Genomic DNA, 20,386 nt, shown 5'->3' on the forward strand with positions numbered 1-20,386 from the left:
TGGAGAAACACTGTGTCTACTAAAAATACAAAAATTAGCTAGTCATGGTGGTGGGTAGCTGTAATCACAGCTGCTCAAGAGGCTGAGGCAGGAGAATCTCTTGAACCTGGAAGGTAGAGGTTGCAGTGAGCCGAGATAATACCACTACACTCCAGCCTGGGTGACAGAGTAAGACTCTGTCTCAAAAAATAAAATAAAATAAAATAAAATAAAATAAAATAAAATAAAATAGAAAAGATTCTATGAAAAAGTAACATTATAACTTTTGTCAAAAGTCAAGTTTTAATTTTTAAACATAATAATTGGAACAGAAAAGGAAACAGGAAATATTGAGCAGATGAGTGCATGTTGTATTTATTATGGTAGAAAAATAAGAAAATTTCTGTTGGATTGTTTCTATTTTTTCAATGAAGTATTTATGAAAGTCATTCTCTGAGAGTGAGAGGCAAGGAAAAGGGGTATATGCAGAATAACAAATAGATTTCTGAGGTCATTATCCTGTGAGCTATTGGGTGAGGAAGCATAGATAAGGAACACATTTCTCAAATCTCTATTTGAGATCTTCTCTATGCTTTGCTCAGGCAGTGTGCCTTACAAGGTCTTCTTTCCTTTGCATAGCAATAAAAAAATTTCAGCATTTTGTCTCAAATTTTGAGTTGTGATGTTATTCTTCAACAAATTTAGCTTTCAGTAATATAGATTTTTTTTTTTTCTGAGACAGAGTCTTGCTTTGTTGCCCAGGCTGGAGAGCAGTGGCACAATCTCAGCTCACTGCAACCTCTGCCTTTTAGGTTCAAGCAGTTCTCCTGCCTCAGCCTCCTGAGTAGCTGGGATTACAGGCACTCACAACCACACTCAGCTAATTTTTGTAATTTTTAGTAGAGACGGGGTTTCACCATGTTGTCCAGGCCAGTCTCAATCTCCTGACCTTGTGATCCGTCCGTCTTAGCCTCCCAGACTGCTGGGATGATGGGTGTGTGCCATCGCACTCAGCCTAGATTTTTTCTTTTTATTACAGTCATTCCATGGGATACTCAGAGAAACAGGCACACTAACTTAAACCCTTGTGCTCAAACTACAACCATCTTCTTTATTCACTGCTAGGTGAATTGATCTCAACAATTTTCTGTGCTTATTTATTTTCCATGGGTTAACTCAATGTTTTGTTTTGGAGATGGACTATTTGATACATTCTCATGCCAAGTGTGTTTTACTTCCCTTGCTTTCTATTTATCTAATTGTAGATATTATTATCTCAGATATTTTATGTTATCTTGATAACTTGAAGTCATTTAATTGCATAAAGATAAGCTTCAAATGGAACACACAGAAAAGGAAGGCCAATGAATCTCCAGTTGAATGCAACCCCCAAGATTGATGGTTGTAGATACTTTAGAGTAATACCCATTTTGTGAAAAGTCAATTAATCATACTTTGCCTTGGGTACCTCAACAAACGTTGAGGTCATCTTTGTTTTGTCAAATTATTAAGGAATATTACCTTGTATAGCTCGTGTTTTAGGGTCATAGAGTTCATTGATCACATGGCCACTTCAGATACTATTTTGTAATGGAAGTCAAGACATGCTTCACAATTACAAACTTTTGGCCAATTACAGTGACCTTTATCCTATTTGTCATGTGAGCATTCATATCAAAACTGCAATGTCTTCCTGACAAAATTCTGCTTCCTAAGTGTAATTTCATTATAATCTTAATGCTGGTGCTTTCCTTGGTAAATGACAAAATTTTACGAATGATGTCTTTACATAACAAGGAGTGCACTGTGATAAAATGCTTATAAGGAAAAATCTTTCTAATATCAGAAAGATGTTACCTGTAGAGAGGCTTAGTAATAGCATTATTGACGGACAGTTTGCCCAATGATTCTGGAAAGAAATTTCAGAAATAATGATTTGTATGATACATAAGAATAGGCCTTGAGAAGCCGGGACACTTGCCTAGGAAAACAAGAAAATCTCTACACTTTTTGCCGAAATTTTCTATGAGAATTCAGTGGTGATGAAATGGTAAAAGTATCAAACAAAACCAGATAGAAACATTTTCAAGAAGGGCAGTAGACATGCCAATTCAAACTTCACCTACAATGAACACAATCCTAGAAATACTGTAAATAATAAACATAAATTGGAACCACACCCAGAGCGACTCTTTAAACATTACCAAATAATAGCCTCCCTCTGTGGGTACAATAATTCACCAACAACACGTTTATTTTCTAGTTAAAAGTATTCTCCTGTTAACAAGCTCCTGTACTCACAGTGGCTAAAACTGTCATATTACATTTTTCCCTAGCTAGTACATTTCAACATACATTTTACTATGATAGTTATGATGTAAAGTTATGTCTCTTACTCAGATACACAGTGTCCAAACCATCTACAAATCTTGGGAAAAGTGAGAAGAACAAATGGAGTGTTAAAGCTAAATTTATCTAAACTGTCATACATCCTTAATCTCTGATGACCCAGCATACTATAATTCACTTTCATATCCTTTCATTCTTTCTTCACGAGAAGTCATAGATTACCCCCTGTCAAGGTCACTGACTGTCCCATGCAAATAAAAATAAATCCCTCTGTACTTGTTTTCAGTCTTCTGCAAGTTGGTTAGCTAAATATTTTAAAGCACTAATTCACATCAGTCCTATCATGGAGTCCTTCCTTTCAACCATCAAATCATCCCCTGTATAACTTATATCAGGTGGTCTGGTATTCTGGAAAAGACATCAAAGAAATACTGATTTTGGACATTGCTGGAGAAATATACTCTATCAGATATCCTTATAGATAAGCAACCTTATCTATAATGGTACCCTTTTGAACACAAAGAAAGTTACATTTGCAATGGAATAGGATAAATAAGTATTCTTAGGTTGTAATAGTGATTTGTAAACAATTAAATACAAGGAATTCATACTTGGATGTGTGTTAATTAACTAAAACAACTTCTCTCATTATTAAAGTAAAAGAACTAAAAAATTACACACACAGAAGATTAAAGCAAGTTTCTCCAGTTAGAGAGGTAAACGACAGACTCAAATCCTTGGAGTATGCATAGGGTAGATAGTTCTTGCTCAATATCAATTAGAACAAGAGAGTCCTTGAACTCCCATTGCCTTATCTTCTCTGTACACATTTGCATTTTCCCTTTTTAGGTGTATTTTCCCTCTGTCCTTGTTTAAGACTCTCCATTTAATCCCAGATGCCACAAGTCTTTAATTTTGATTTCTCAAACTATTGGTAGTGTGTGCAATTTATGTAATTCAGTGTCTTGTCTGAGAAAAGACAAATGAATGAACCAATAATGGTAACTTGCATTGATTCAAATGTTCAAGCATAGAAAAAAATGAGAACATCAAGGTGTATCAGGCAACCTTATCTATAATGGTACCCTTTTGAACACAAAGAAAGTTACATTTGCAATGGAATAGGATAAGTAAGTATTCTTAGGTTGTAATAGTGACTGTTTTTCATGAAAACTCCCAGAGACAATATACCTAGAAATCTACTAAAAATAGTAACATCTTTTGTGCATTTCTTAGTTCCTTTTTTTTTAATGTGAGAATCACTTCATTTTTAATGCCAATCCAGGTGGAAGGATTATTTTCTGTGGCATAAAAAGCTATACCATTACAAGTCTATGACTTCCTAACTTTCTCAGAGAACTGTCTTCTTGCAGAGATGGGAAAAATAATATCCTTTTTTGGTAGTATCATAATTTTTACAGCAGACTCCTGAGGATGGCCATCTTATCCATAGCAGTGAACGACACAAGGTGGTAATAAAAAACTGTATTCCTTACTTGACCTAACATAATAAATATCTAACATAATAAATAGTATAGCTTATGTCCTGGGGAACCACTCATGAATTTAATTTCTTACTTCAATTAGTTATGGATGAAATAATAACTTCTGGTTTTTTTCTTATTTTTTATGTTTTTGGCCAACCAGTAGGAAGTCTGTATTATTGCTGGACTTAAGTACCTGAATGAATACCACTATTAATATGGAAAATCCAGATCTGTACTAATGGGAAGGTAACTTGTCTAAAGTTTATCTCATTAAAAACAACAACAACAACAACAACAACAAAAACCTATGTAGATGAAAGAAAATACGGACTTAGGGAGTCATTGTCACTTGATTTCTTCAGCAAGACTGAAAAACCTTGTAATAGTTTAAATTATTCTTACTTAGCTCATATCCATTTGATATGCTACATAAGGCCTTTTGTACAACTATCATCACTAAATGGTTCTGTATATGATTCAAAGAAAAAAAGCAGTATAAAACTATGCTAATTAATACACAAACTGAATATCAGAATTTCAGAAATGATGCGTTTGTCTTCTGGTCTAATCCACAACAGAGCTCTAGACAATACCTGATGATATTTCCTGGAGCTTTGGCTGGGAGAGACAAAGAGGGTTGACTGAGAATGAAAAGTTTCTGACGTACCAGGAAAGGACTGATTTTTCTTCAGCTGTAGTAAGTAACACGTACAAGAATTATTTAAAATAATTGTACTTATTTAAAACGGTTGTAAATGATCTGTGACAATTTGGCATCAGTAGCCAGGCTTTGGAGAGTCATCCTCATGCTTCTGAAAGTCAGCCAATCCATAAAGCAGCACTCCAGTTAATATATTTGAAATCTTTGAATTTCATACTTATAAATATCAACTGCCCACTTTGCTCAGACAAACAGTGCCTTACAAGTGTGCCATACAGCACTCTCTTCATTATTGATAATACATTCAGCTTGCCTGCTTGCCTTCCTTCCTTTCTTTTTTACCTCCTTTTTCTTTGAAAGACATTTAAATTTGGCTGCCTCTTGGTCATCCACATTTAACTATGCAACTTAGTTCACCTAAGGTGATAGCCTTCCAAAACAGACATGAAAGTATATGCTATGCATTCCTTTGTTTTTATATTTATATGTACCTATATATTTGAGATTTTTACATTAGTGATAAAAATTACAGCAGTTACATAATATAATTAATGCATGATATTGTGTTTTGTTTTTAGAAATCAAAGAACTATACATAGAAATCTTGGTTCTGTTTCAAAAGACCTATAGGTCAGTAGTCTTGAGAATGCCAATGAGATTCATCAAAGCCGACCATATGAAAGAAAAGGTGGTTTTTCATTTTGTTAACATTGACTACTGGAAATTTAGAGAAATTATTGAAAAAGAAAGGAAAAATTCAGCATGGCCTTGACCTATTTTAACACCTCATTGACATCCCATTGACAGCTCCTTAAGAAGATCTTTTGTTCCCCCTTGAGGATTTTCTCAGAAAATCTATTTTCCTCCTTAAATGAGAACATTTGCCACAAAAATAGAGAGCTCTGTATGAAAGCTGAGAATGCTTTGGGGGCATGTGTGGGTTGGGAGAGAAGAGGATATCTGGCAAGGAATTCGTTCATGTTATTGTGCTTGCAAAAGCTGAAATACATCAAAGGACATAGAATCTCATGATCTTATCCTAGAGAGATGCCAGCTCTAGGAGAAGAAAACACTTAAGTGCTTTAGTTAGACTTACAGTATAGGTCAGTTAAATGCAAATTGTAAAACACAAAGGTTGGTTTTAATCCACTTTGCTTGCTTGGAAGAAAGCTTTAAGCCTTTCAAAATTCAGAGAGGCTCATATATATAGAGCTAGTTTAAATCCTATTAAACCAAAGAGGGATTATGCAGATTAATAAAAATGGGGGTATTTTTGTTTGTTTATTTGAACATAATATTCTCTGAACCATTCTTAATTATTGGAGTCTTCAGTTTAAGTTTGAGTTCTTAGTTTCAGTTGACCCTGAAATTTTACTATTTAGACAACCCTTATAAACTGGATGAAAAAGATTGATAAGTTAACACTTTTAAGTGACACATGTTACCTAGAATGAGGTCATTAAAATATTTTGCTTATAGCTGTATATAAGAACATATTAAGAATAAAAATTAATTTTAAAGATAAAGCTACATAGGCCAGATTCACCAAAACATTTGCAAATTAGATGGGAAAGTTTGCAAACTTTCTTTCATTTCTCAAAAAGGGTATATGTTTGTGTATGTGTATCATATACATATATACGGTCTGTATGTTTATAGAATAAACTTCAAAACAATATATTAATATTATACATTAATTATATTAACATCAATAATGCATTGACAACTCTTAAAGTGATTTTAATTCTGCAAAACCATTATATAACTTGCTTCTTATAGTGGGATAAGGACTACTAAATTCAGGAAATATGGATATATATATATATATATATATATATATGAAGAGAGAGATTTCTGTACCTAATATTTATTTAAAACCAAAATTGACAATTAAAAAAGAAATGTGTTTTGATTCTTATCAGGATACAGAATTTAAAAGGTATAGTCTATTTATTTAAATATTATTATGAGACTCCTCTATTATGTTTCAGGGATGGCACTAACCACTATGAACGAAACAAAAAGGACTTTGCCCTTGTGCCATCCACTAATGGCAGGCGATTATTGATTTCTTCATTCACGACATAAATGAAGGTCTGGACATGAAGATACAGAGGTATAAGCTGGCGGAAGTAAGTATCCATATTGGCATAGATTCAGTGTAGAAAGTACTAATAAAGTATAAATATATATCTATAAGCATAATATACAGATATACTAAAACATTTAAACTTATTCAGTGTTTAAAAGTAAGTCGTGCTCTTCTCTTAATTGTCTTGCTGGGTTGCATTATTTCTATAGAGGACCATGATTTAAGGCTTATATTTTAAAATATTTCCCAAAAAAGACATTGTTATTAAAACGTGGCTGTAGAGGCCAAGTGGGGAAAAATGGTAGACAGAAAAACCTTAGAGGACAGTTTTGTTGTACACCATCTGGCCTTAAATAAATGCATGGATCTGCTACTGAAAATGTATTACTTATGTCAAAGGAACAGTAATTAAACTGCTCCTCTAAGCTTTTTTGATAGGCCATTTTCAGAATAAATGGTTGAGGCTGAGAAAGGGCACTTGCCATGTAAGATCCTTACCTTTAGGATATTATTCTCCCTGATTTTTCTATTCAATATGATATCTTTTTTCACTGTTATGCCATTTTAGAAGGAAGTTTTCTGCTACTTTAGCAAAAGACTTTAGAACCACATAGAAATGGTAAGTTGTTCCTAAGGTAGATTTAATTACTTTGACCACTGAATTTGGTCATTAAATAGAAATGAGACATGATTAATAAAGAGGATACATATAAACCCTAAAGAAAGATGACAGATGTAACAAGTTGTCAAGGTAAAGAGGGCAAATTTTCTATTTTGACATTGAATAATGAAAAATATATATATCATAAAGTCGGTGTTTTATAAAATGGTTTGAAATAATTATTATCTGCTTACTTGTGTTATTGTGTGTATAAAATATAAGTATAATACATCTTACATGTGGATATATAAATATGTGTGTGTATTACACTTTCTGATCATGACCTATAATTTTCTTTTTAAAGAACAAGTAATTCATGAGCTAAATCCTGGCCAATTTTTAAAGGAACTGATAAAAATTGAATTAATTCTTCATTTAACAGTAATTATTAATCACTTCTAAAACTCTTTTATAAAAATCAAATTTAATTGATTTTTCCATTAACTTTCAGGTTTATCTTCACTGTGTCTTAGCATACATGTCTATAGCATGCACAAAACTTGCTGCACTCAAGGTAACATTTTTGTAAAATTTGTGATAGTACCACTTTTTAATTTGAAAGTCTACCAGCAGCAGATTTGAAAAAGAAAGGAAGTAGGCTCAGGCAAAAATAGATATCAGACCTCATAATTTCAAACTGTATACACTCCTGCCACATTTTCTTTTTAAAAAATCCTGCCATTTCCCTTTACTTTTCATTCCTCCCTTAACGTGTTTTATATTTTGTTTCAATTTCTGTAACTATTTTCAGTCTGCCTGTATCTTTCCCCCACACTGTGTGTTTACAAATTATGAACGAAATGTAAACAGTTAACTCATGAAAGCATTAGTCACACTGGCCAGGTGCAAAGCAGTTAATCGCATAGACTTTCTTGTGTTCCTTTGTTCACTCATTCATTCCACAAATATTTATTAAGGACCTACTATGTACTAATCACTGTGATACCAGGAAAAAATAATAAATAGCACAGCTTCTGCCCTCAAAGAACTTGCAGTCTCATGAGAAACAGAGGAACATAGGTAGTTAATACAATACAACATGATTAACCAATTATGGCAATAATGAAGCCATGGGGGTAACAAGGGAAAAAGAGTGAAAGTCAGGAAAATACTTACAGAAGTTTACATTGGATCTGAATCTTAATAGATGATTGGTAAGCACAAATATAAAAAGAAATGGATGAGAGCAACCATTTCCAGGCAATAGAGAAAGAATGAATATAGGAAAGAAGACCAAAAAAATAATTGCACACAGTTCCATAATATTTCAGAGGACAATGCATTAATAACAAGAAATAAATATCATGGTAATTGACAAATATCTGTAGGTATGCCATCTCCTGAAATACCTAATAGAACATTGGGCTTTTTAAATTAGTAGATATGAAAAGAAACAAATATAACAGATGTAAATTTGACAAATTTCATTTTCCAATTGAAATGTCATAATTCAAGGGATTCCCATATTATATCATGAAAAATGTAAACTTTTTTTTATCTTACTTTAAGTTCTAGGGTACATGTGCACAACGTGCAGGTTGGTTACATATGTATACATGTGCCATGTTGGTGTGCTTCACCCATTAACTAGTCATTTAAATTAGGTATATCTCCTAATGCTATCCCTCCCCCCTCCCCCAACCCCTGGCGGGCCCCGGTGTGTGATGTTCCCCACACTGTGTCCATGTGTTCTCATTGTTCAATTCCCATCTATGAGTGAAAACATGTGGTGTTTGGTTTTCTGTCCTTGTGATAGTTTGCTCAGAATGATGGGTTCCAGCTGCATCCATGTCCCAAAGGATACATGAGTTGAAGATTTAGATGATAAAAAATACTTAAATGTATACAATTATCAGAAATGACCTTGGAATTATCAACCTCACTTCTATATTTGTAATATAGAAAACCTTTATTTAATGAAAATCATTATTTTATTATAAGGTCCTTCAAAAGACATACCTACTTATTATGGATAAATAAAAAAGAGTCACTTGGTTGCAGAATAAGTATTCACATTATTTGATTGTAACTAGAGACCTTGATTTTAAAAATCTATTTTAATCACACACTGTATTTTTTCCCCCTCCTTTCCCTCTAACCCTTTCATTCCTTCTCTCTCTAGACACTCCCCTCTGGCAATATATGCCTATCCAATTACGGTTTTGCTTAAGACATTCCAGAGGCCAGTCTTCAACAAACTAGGCATGGAGCTCTGATTGTCCAGTCCTTGCCCATTTGTTTGAGAGAATGGCAAACAATTAGTTCAGCACTATCCTGAGAAGTCAAGAAAACACCAACCAAACCTGTGGATGGCTGATTACATAAGATAGACATTGGAACAAAGAGTCACAGATCTTGGACTCTGCACTACTCCTTCATGTTTTCCATACCAAGTTTCCCTTTAAAAACTCTATGATAAAATTTTAAATTTAAATTTTTTGCAACTATAGTCCACCATCACCTCCATTTGCTTGGTTCTCAGAATTAACCTGCTTTTCCTCCCACCAGCCCTTCTCTCTCCTATTTGGATTTCAAGCATTGAGCAGCCAAACCTGGGTTCAGTTACAAGATGACTAATATTCTAAGAAACATATTACTAAGAAGTAGCTAACTGGTTGAGCTTAAGTTTAAATAAGACAATCTGGTTTCAGAGCACCTGCTATCTTTTGTTACTCAAATTACCTAACCTCAAGCCTAAAAGAGTGTGTTTTTCAACTATGTGTGTAGGTGAGTTGTGGTGGTCAGGAAGGAGAATCCTACAGTGAAATAATACGGGGAGTCACACTATATAAACACACAGTTGGTGCTCCTCCAGTTGAAAGATGATTGGAACCTGCTTGTCAGGAATCATGACTTAACCTCTGCCGTTCATGGTGAAGAATCCAAAGTTCACTAAGAAGTATCTATTACTATCCTAAAATTTTTAAGAGTATTACACTGAAAATATCACAGTTTTGGTTAACTTTTTTTTTTGTACCATTTACTCCTTTATATAGTACAAATAAAATGAAACAACTTGCATGCAATAACAAGTTTTTTTAATGTTTTGCTAATCGATAGTGACAAAATGTAATCTTACAAAATTTATCAGTTATAATTGATTTAATAAAAAATGTTATCAATTATTAATACTTCATTTTTAAACATCAAATTTTTATAGAATATATACTACTTCTTTGCTTATATAAGGTAATAATTCTATTTAGTGTCTTTGTTTGTCCAAAAACATCACAGTAAACATTATAGATTAGTCCATTATTTTTAGGAAATGTTTCTCAATGTTTATAGTGTTTAATTATCAACTGATTCTTGAATGCAAGGACAAAGTTATATTGTTTTATCTTAAATGCTTACACATGAGAAATTTAGCTAAAATTTTCCCCAGCCAAAATAATTCAACAGTGGTTACTGATTTTAATATAGTATTTCCAATGCATAGTCAGATTTTTAATACTCAATACTTACTAGTAAATACTGATACCTTTATGTAGCATGTAGTTGTTGAAAAAGAAGTTTTAAGAAGTGAAATTATAATTATTGACTTCTATTTGTTTACTATCTAATTAAAGATACTGAAAATCATCTAAGTTCATCTGGGAATCACTGGGTATATTAATAGATTTTGTTTTATACTTGAAGCGTTGTCCATTTGCTCCTAGCAAACAAGAAAATTGTTACCAGAAAAGTAGTTTTGCCTTAAATATCTGTCTGCAATTTGAAGTACAAGGTGCATGATATCATTTATAATTCCTATCATAGGCATGAATTTTCTATCTGAAGTAGTTTTTTAAGAAATAAAACAAGTCTTTGAAATGTTAAATATAATTTTAATTATATAAAAGTCTCATATTTAAGCAAAGACATTTAAATGACCATTTTTAAACTGATGAAAACATACAGAGAATGAATTCACTTATTATGCTTTAGGAAATGTAGTACTTGTTCAGGCATCTTATGCACCTCATGGCATTAAAATGCCATGTTAGGATTTATATCATGTAGCACATATTTGGTTACAATAAAAAGCTCAATTCCAACAAATTTAGGCAGAGCAGGAGAATTTATTAACTTGACACTGCTATCTCGTCATATTCGAAGACAGAAATATACCTCTATTGCAAAAATAACTGGACCTATGAACTAGGATGTCAGGATACCTTGACACTGCTGTCTCTTCTACTCTTCTTTTTAGTCTCTTTCCTTTTGAGCTTTTGACTCTTTTTCTTTTATCTCTCTTAGTAAAAGTGGTTTTATTCACATAATAAAAACCATACCTATGGATATATTTCAAATAAAATAATAATCTTGTGTCCTTAATAATATCTAAAAAGTCCAAGCATATTTTAAACTGAATAACAAATATGGAATGTCCAATAAACAAAGGAATATAGATTAATCAATACATATTTACAGATCACTGGTACAACATGTGTTCAAAAATACTGTTGGACACGTATTTCCTGTATTACATCAAAATACTACTAATTGCACTCACGATTTATTCTGATAGGCAGTAAGGGACAAAAACATTTAAACATTTTTCCAAAGAGTTACCCAATTACATCAGCAAGTTTTTGAATAATGTTGAATCTTAGTTTGTTTGAACTGCTGTAACAAAATACCATAACATGATAAGCCCAATAAACAAGGTAAATTTATTTCTCACAGTAGTGATAATCTGGAAAGTCCAATGTCAAGATAACCAGCAGATTTGGTGTTGGGTGAAGACCCACTTTCTAGTTCCTAGATGGTACCTTTTGGAGTGTCCTCATATCTTGGAAGGGGTGAATAAGCTCTCTGGTGCTTCTTTTATAAGAGCACTAATCCCATTCATAAAGGTTCCACCCTCATAACCTAATCACCTCCCAAAGGCCCCCATCTCCTAATACTATCACCTTGATGGTTAAGATTCTAACATATACATTTTGGGGTGTCCATTGCATTCTGACTCTGGTCTCCCAAATACATGTCCTTCTCACATGTAAAATACATTCATTTCATCCCAATAGTTCCAAAAGTCTTAACTTGCCCCAGCACCAACTCAAAAGTCTAAGTTCAAATTCTCATCTACAGATGGATGAGACTCAAGATATGTACAATTCATCGTGAGGCAAATTTCTCTCCAGCTATGAGCCAGTAAAATTAAGCATATTCTGTGCTTCCAAAGCTCCATGGTGGGATGGGCATACAAGTATACTCTATCCCACCCAACTCATGGTGGAATAAAGTATACGTTTCCATTCCAAAGAGAGAACCAGAACAAAATCAACACAATTGGTTCTAATAAGTCCAAAACACAACAGAGCAAACAAAATTAAATCTAAAGGCATAATAATCAACTTCTTTGGCTCAGTGTTCTGCCCACGAGGCCCACTGGGCTATGGTTCCACATCCTGGACACATAGAAGTGGAGGTGCTACCTTCCTGACACACTAGGGTGATGATCCCATGTTCCAGAATCCTGGGGCAGCAGCTTGGCTCCCATGGCTTTGGGTGGCTCTGTCTCTTCAGTGGCTTTACACTTAGGCTCTGCCTCCACAGTGATTCTCCATGGTGGCCTTACCTGTATGATAGCTCTGTGCTTGGGTTAGGTACCTTCATCTCTCCTGAGCTGGGCTCCTGTGCAGCTGGCACTGTTGGTCTGAGGTCACAGGGCAACCTACTCCCGTCACTTTGCTGGGCATTTTCCTAGTGGGGACTGTCTATGGTGGTCTTGTGCTCACTGGGGCTTTTGCACTTTTGGCTTGTGATGGGGGTAGCAGCCCTGCTGATTTCTGAATTTGCTTTGGGGTCATTCTTTCTTTGTCTTGGACAATAGGGCTCACTTTCTGTTTATATGGCTAACTAATCTCTTTATTAAATTGTCAATTTTTTGGCCATATACTTGGTGTTCTCTCCCAAACACACTTTCTTATTCTTTACAATATAGCTGAACTGTGACTTTTCCAAATCTTTAATTTCTGGTTTTCTTTTGATTAAAAATCCATCTTTAAATCACATCTCTCTTTATGCATTTTACTATAGGGAGTCAAGAGAAGTCAAGCTGAACTTTTGATACTTTGTTTAGAAATTTCCTCCGCCAGATAATCAATTTTATTTCTCACAAGTTCTATCTTTCACAAAACACTGGAACACAAATACAGTTCAACCAGTTTCTTTGCTGTTTTGTAATAAGGATGGCCTTTCCTCCTTTGTCAAATAACATGTTCCTTATTTCTGGATCATCATAATAGCTCTTGCCATCCATATTACTATCAACATTCTGTTCAGTGCACTTAGGTATTGTCTAAGAAGACTGAGGATCTCTCTATAGCTCTCCTCGTCTTCTAAACCCTCACCAGAAGCACTCTTAACTGGTCTTTCATGATTATATGTGTCCTAGAATAAAACTCAAAACTCTTCCAGCCTCTACTCACTACTCAGTTCCAAAGCCACTTCCATATTTTTAGGTGTTTGTTATAGCAACATACCACTCCTGGTAACAATGTTCTGCCTTGGTCCATTTGGGCTGCTATACAAAATATCATGAACTAGCAGCATAAAAACAACATAAATTTATTTCTCACAGTTATGGAGTATGGGATGTCCAAAATCCAGGCACTGGCATATTCTATGTCTGGTGAAGGGCCACTTTCTTTCTGTTTCATAGATGGTGCCCACTGACTGTGTCCTTACATGGTGTAAAGGAAAAATGAGCCCTTTGAGATCTCTCTTCTAAGAGCAGTGATGCCACTCATAAAGCCTCTGACCTAGTCACCCTCAAAATCTCCCTCTCTTAATACTATCATTTTGTGTGTTAAAATTTCAACATTACAAGTTTGTGTGGTACATAAACATTCAATCCATTGCAGTTACTTTTCTCTAAGCATGCCAGTTCCACGGCAGGCACTAAGATCTGTTTCTATTTCTTTCTTGTGCCTATATGACATATTGTAATCTACAGTTAGGAAATTCCCGAGAATCTAATAAAGCATTAAAAAAATTTTTTTTAAAAAATATGCCATAGTTGCCATGATATCATTTATAAAATATCTTAACAAAACGTTAAGATAAAAATAAGCAAAAAATATCTTTATACATTTTGTGCTATTAGATTAAATTGTAAATTAGTGAATTTCACTAAGAAAGTCCTCTCATAATCACATATGGCAGTTTTACAATTACCTGTTCGTTTGCTAAAATATACTGTACTTATAGAACTATTGATTCATTTTGGCTTTACCACTTGCTTAAAGCCATAATCCTGTGCAGTTAATATTTGGATAGTTAACTGGGCCAAACTTTCTTATTCTTATTAATTATATTTTTAAAATAAAATATATTTTATTTCCTTTTACCTATTGGATCTATAATAATCAAAAATGCTATGAGTCCATCCAAATTTTATTTCTGCCCATCTAATCTCTAACAGTTGAACCTCCAACATCAAATCTCTAACAGTTCTATTTTTATGCTAAGTTATACTAAGTTATTTAGTGAATAAGGTTTCAAGACTGTTGTAACTTCATTTGGCTTCATTTGAACTTGCAAGTTTACCAGATTTCTTTTGACTGGTGTTTGCCTTGTGTACTACAGTTGCCCTGAATCCTAAAGACTCATAAGAATCAACTGGAAATCTAAAAAAAAAAAAAAAAAAAAAAAAAAAAAGTATGAAAGAAAAAAGAGAACAAAAAAAAATGTTTGGAAGCCTAGGTCATACCCTAGGCCAAGGCCTAGTAGGTTAGTGTCTCTGGGAGGAGGATAGGGCTTACACATTTTTTAAATGTCCACAAATAAATCTAACATTTAATTTTGTGACAATCATTGTCCTAGTACACGCTTGCACTTCTTCTTCTTGTGGCACATTTTGCTTAATTGTTTCTTATAAAAAGAATGTAATTGCTTTTCAAGATGGATTGTAGGACATTTTATATTTTTTATAAATTATAAATTTATATAAAGTATAAATTAAAGTTGGACTCCAATAATTGAATCTCAGTTTTTAAAAATTCCTTTTGTAATTATTTTTTGCCTTTTTTTGTCTTTAAAATTTTTCTATTCTTTTATATTTTTAAGAGTATGTGGGATAATCATTTGGTGATCTTATTAAAATAGTTCATTTTTTTGGATTCCATTGTTAGAGTCTGTTTCAGTAGACCTGAGATGAGGCCCAGAGTTGTAACTTACTAAACAAATATGGTGGTCCTGATACAGATGCAGATCTAAAGTGACGAGCACTGGCCAAAGGCATACCTTCTTCTATCTCCTTTAATCAGAGCTCAGAAGTTTCACCATTTGGAAATAGAAATCCCAATGGGAAGGAGTTGTTGTTCAGAAAGTTCTTCTTTGCAGCAGTTCTATCTCAGTTACCTCCACTCTATTCGACACTCTGTATAAGGTTGTTTCCTGTTAGAAAAGACTAGAATGTTTGCAACAATAAACATACTTTATTAAACATGAAGCAAGAACAATGAGGAGATGTGTACAGACTATAAACACAGCTGTGTTTTCTGGTGCAAATATGCTTCTTATTCTATGCTTTGAGTTTTTTTCTCTCTGACTTGAACATATATTAACTTTGAGAATTCCATCTTGTATACATTTAGGCAGAATCCTTTCCCAGACTCTTCCAAGTATTTTCCTTTTTGGATATAAGATTTCTAACACACTGATTTTCACAGTGTGTGAGTAAGAAAGTGTGCTATGTGAGAAGTGTGTTATCCCAGAATAAACCTTCTGCCAACAATACTTCATTTCACTTTCTTATTTGCTTTAATACAACTATGTTTATACTGTACACCGTCTTAAAATTGTCTGTTCAGCATTTCACAATCAAAGCGGTATTTCATTTCTGCCTGAATTAAAAATGTCCCTATTTTAACCTAAATACGTGTCTTCTTGAGTTATTATATCACAAAACAGGAAATTAATTGCCTTCACATTTTTTCTAGTCTATTATATTAAATATAGTCTATATTATATTGCCAACGTATATAGAGATACACATATTTAGTTCTACCATGAAGAACCATATTATTCATATTTCTGATGAACATACATTTCCTTTTTGTTAATTTATAAATGTATAATTCTGAGATAATCATGTTATCATGTTAGTAGTTTTTAATCAAATGATTTTTTAAATTAAAATACTTTTAAAGTAATTATGATGAAGATTTTTAGGACTAAAGAAACTATTTTCACTGTCTGCTAATTTTCAAGATAGATTTTTATTAATAGAGTTCTTGATGAAAGTGCATGCCAAAGGGGTATTGATTTTCATGTTCTAATTATGTTCAGTACAAATACAGAACATTCAGTAATGTTTTCCTATATTGTTTAAAATATGAGTTTATGTGTGTGTATATATATGTATATGTGTGTATCTATAAATGTACATATGTAAAAATTATGCTTTAGGCTGGGCGCATTGGCTCACGCCTGTAATCCCAGCACTTTGGGAGGCCGAGACGGGCGGATCACGACGTCAGGGGATCGAGACCATCCTGGCTAACACGTTGAAAACCCGTCTCTACTAAAAACACAAAAAACTAGCCGGGCGTGGTGGCGGCGCCTGTAGTCCCAGCTACTGGGGAGGCTGAGGCAGGAGAATGGCGGGAACCCGGGAGGCGGAGCTTGCAGTGAGCCGAGATCGCACCTCTGAACTCCAACCTGGGCGACAGAGCGAGACTCTGTCTCAAAAAAAAAAAAAAAGGAAAAATTATGCTTTATGCGTGTTGCTGCATAATATTGCTAACTGTAAAAAGTGGAACTTTGCTATCTTAAATAATGGAGAAAGTATAATTTCTCATAATTTATCATAATACTAAAATTAATCTGTTACGAATATTTGTAGGGGTAAGCTTTACTATTATAACTTGAGACTTTTTTCGTTTCAAGAAATAGGCTAGAAAAATTGTAGTGCTGTTACTTTAATAATGCAAAATTCTTTTATTTATTTATTTATTTATTTATTTATTTATTTATTTATTATTTTCTTTGAGATGGAGTTTTGCTCTGAGGCCCAGACTGGAGTGCAGTGACGCAATTGTCGTTCACTGCAACCTCCACCTCCCGGTTTCAAGTGATTCCCCTGCCTCAGCCTCTCAAGTAGCTGGGATTACAGGTGGGGGCCACCATGCCCGGCTAATTTCTCTATTTTTAGTAGAGATGAGGTTTCACCATGTAGACCAGGCTGCTCTCGAATTCCTTACCTCAGGTGATCCACCCACCTCGGCCTTCCAAAATGCTGGGATTACAGGCATGAGCCACCACACCTGGCTGCAAAGTTCTTTTATACAAACTGATTAAAATAAAATACATGAAAAATCAGTAAACGCAATAAATGAATCCTTTCATTATTCATGCCAAAATGCACTTTCCTATAATAATATATGAAATTTTACATAAAACAGAACTTATGCATGTTAATAAAGAGAGCTTTAGTATATTCTACAGGGTAATCATCACCCACATTCTGTAAAACTTGCTTACTACTGAATTGAATTTTATTATTGGTGTAACGAAAAAAAGTACAATGACAGTGTGAGAAATGAAGGAAATATGTTGAGCATTGAATGAGTCAAGAGAGATGGGTTAAATCAAATAATATCAAATATGACAGAAACAGAGTCAAATTAATCCCTCCTACATCCAAGAAAAACAAAACAAAATCAGGAGAGTCAGAAGAGAGAAGACATGATCTACCAAGAAAATCGGGAAGAAACAATTATAAACTTAATGAATATTAAATTCAAAATTGGTTTAAAAAAGACTGTGCTGCTAAAAGGATAATTTTTATTTTAAAGTTGTCAATACAAGTAGATTCACATTAAGAGTGAAGTAATGGTCGTTGGTGTTATCATGGAATGTGCTGTGTAACACTATTCACTATTATTAGTTCCAAAATTGGGATGGCCAACTGAAATCTGGTCCCCTCGGGTAATTGAGAGTTTAGGTTGTTAAGAGAGAACCTGTACCTTGCAGCAAGTTTAACATGTAAATCAAAGGCTTGTTTCATCACCCGTTTTATTTTTCCTGTGCCTTGTGTACTCTGGAAAGCCTATGAAAAAGCAAGTGTCATATACTAATCCATAACATCATATTCCAGGGAAACACAAATTTCCCTGGAATATGATATTGGTATTTTTTATGCCTTCATCTTTGTCCAGAAATTTAGAAGCAAGATCAATGAAATATTATATTACTACTCTCACTAAAAAAATTAAAATTAAAGTGACCTTCCTGTGATCATCCAGGTTGAACATTTCCTCCAGTGTCTAGCGCTTAAAATCTGTTCAGTGACCATCATCCTAATACTGGCTGTTAGAATGAGAAAAAGATGGGCTGATTACTTCGAACATAGTATGTCTAGTTTTCCATTTTGGTGTTGGTCATGTATTATTCCACAAAGAGATCTGAATGCTTTGACGGTTTACCGCTTCCTTCTAAAATTTGGCCATTATTACATTTATGATTTAATGCCAGATTTTGAGATCTGGACTTTCAGAATTCTCACCTGAAGTAATCATTTGAGTGATGCAATTAATCGTTATGTACATCTATGCAAAAGGTGGGTACTTTTAGCAGTCCACTCCATTTCTTCTATAATTTGATCATTCCACACACTTACCTTTCTTTAAAAAAAAAAAATCTGCCTCCTCTTCTACTCAGATTTAACTGACTGGAGGCACAGCACAGAGGCTTAATTCTCTTGGTGCTCTTGTGATCTTGTGAACAGTGACGACGCCAATCCCTTGCCCATTGCCCACAAGTGTAGGCTCATCATTGTCTGCATCTGCAGAGGAACTCAAGCTGATGTGCTCAACTGCTCTTTGCCCTCGTGCTGTATTATGCATAGCAGCCACTACGTCCGCCACTGCAGCCTGACTCCCCCCACCACTTACATAGTCTTATAGAGCTACCAAAATTCTGTATCATCAGTTGTTATACGAGATACCAACAGGATAGTGAAGACACTGGACTAACAGTACCTGGCCTATTAACGAAATACACAGTTTCATGTTAAAACTCTGCCATTTGTTTCTGAGCTTCTGCGGTGGGGCATACCTCTACTTCAGGCTACCTGTCCTCAGAGTATACAAGCATACTGGATGGCTAAAGCTGCAGACTCTTCATGGCAGAGTTCTAAGGTCACATCTTTGGAGCTGGTACAGACCTGCCTCCCCTATCCCTAAGCCCTGGGTTTCCCCCATTCTTTCTTCTAAAGGAATGTAATTATATTACTTTTAATGGCGAGAATTTCAATTACTTTTGGACCAAATTAATAGCGAGAGAGATTTTCTTCCTGCTTTTTCTCAGAATGTTCCTGCCGTCTCTCCCTATGGCTGGCTCCCTTCTTTCAGCACTCTGTTTCGATGTCAGCTTCCTGGTGCAACCTGCCATGAGCATCACATGTACAATAGTAGTCCACTACTCACTCCTTATTCTCTTTTTCCGTTACACTTTTCTACTTCACACTTATAACCTAAGATATCATTTACTTATTTACTTGGGATAAATATAAAAATATATTTATTTTTATATATAAAATAAAAAACCGGGCGTGGTGGCGGGCGCCTGTAGTACCAGCTACTCGGGAGGCTGAGGCAGGAGAATGGCGTGAACCCGGGAGGCGGAGCTTGCAGTGAGCCGAGATCGCACCACTGCACTCCAGCCTGGGTGACAGAGCGGGATGTAAATATAAAAATAACAGGTATTGTTGTTTTGTTTGTTCAGTGCTGATTCTCATCATTTATAAAAGATCCAAGCTCACATTAGAGTTCAAAAATTAGTTGGTCAAGAACTTTTGCTTCAAGAACTGCTGCAGGAACTTACCAGGAAAGCCTAGAGAATCCACAGACCTTCTGAAGGAAGTGGATTGCTCGTGCAGGACCCAAGAGACAGCCCAAATACTGCGAGTGCCCAAAGTGTGAAAGTGGGAAAGGGGGATCGTCTGCCCCTGAACACACGCCTTCAATGCGGAACCTGAAGGTTCAGATCACAGGAGAAGGATTTGACCTTACCTGAAGCTGAGATAATTTAGAGAGCCGAGCTCAATATAGTAGTAGAGGAGCCAGTGGGAAGAGCCCCTCTGGATCCCTAGGGAAGACATTTCTGACTTTGTCTTACAGGGGTCCTAGGGCAGGGCTGCCAGAAGAACTGGGAAAAGACCACAG

The sequence above is a fragment of the Macaca nemestrina genome, chromosome 3 (assembly GCF_043159975.1).
Source record: "Macaca nemestrina isolate mMacNem1 chromosome 3, mMacNem.hap1, whole genome shotgun sequence".
NCBI classification, from domain to species: Eukaryota; Metazoa; Chordata; class Mammalia; order Primates; family Cercopithecidae; genus Macaca; species Macaca nemestrina.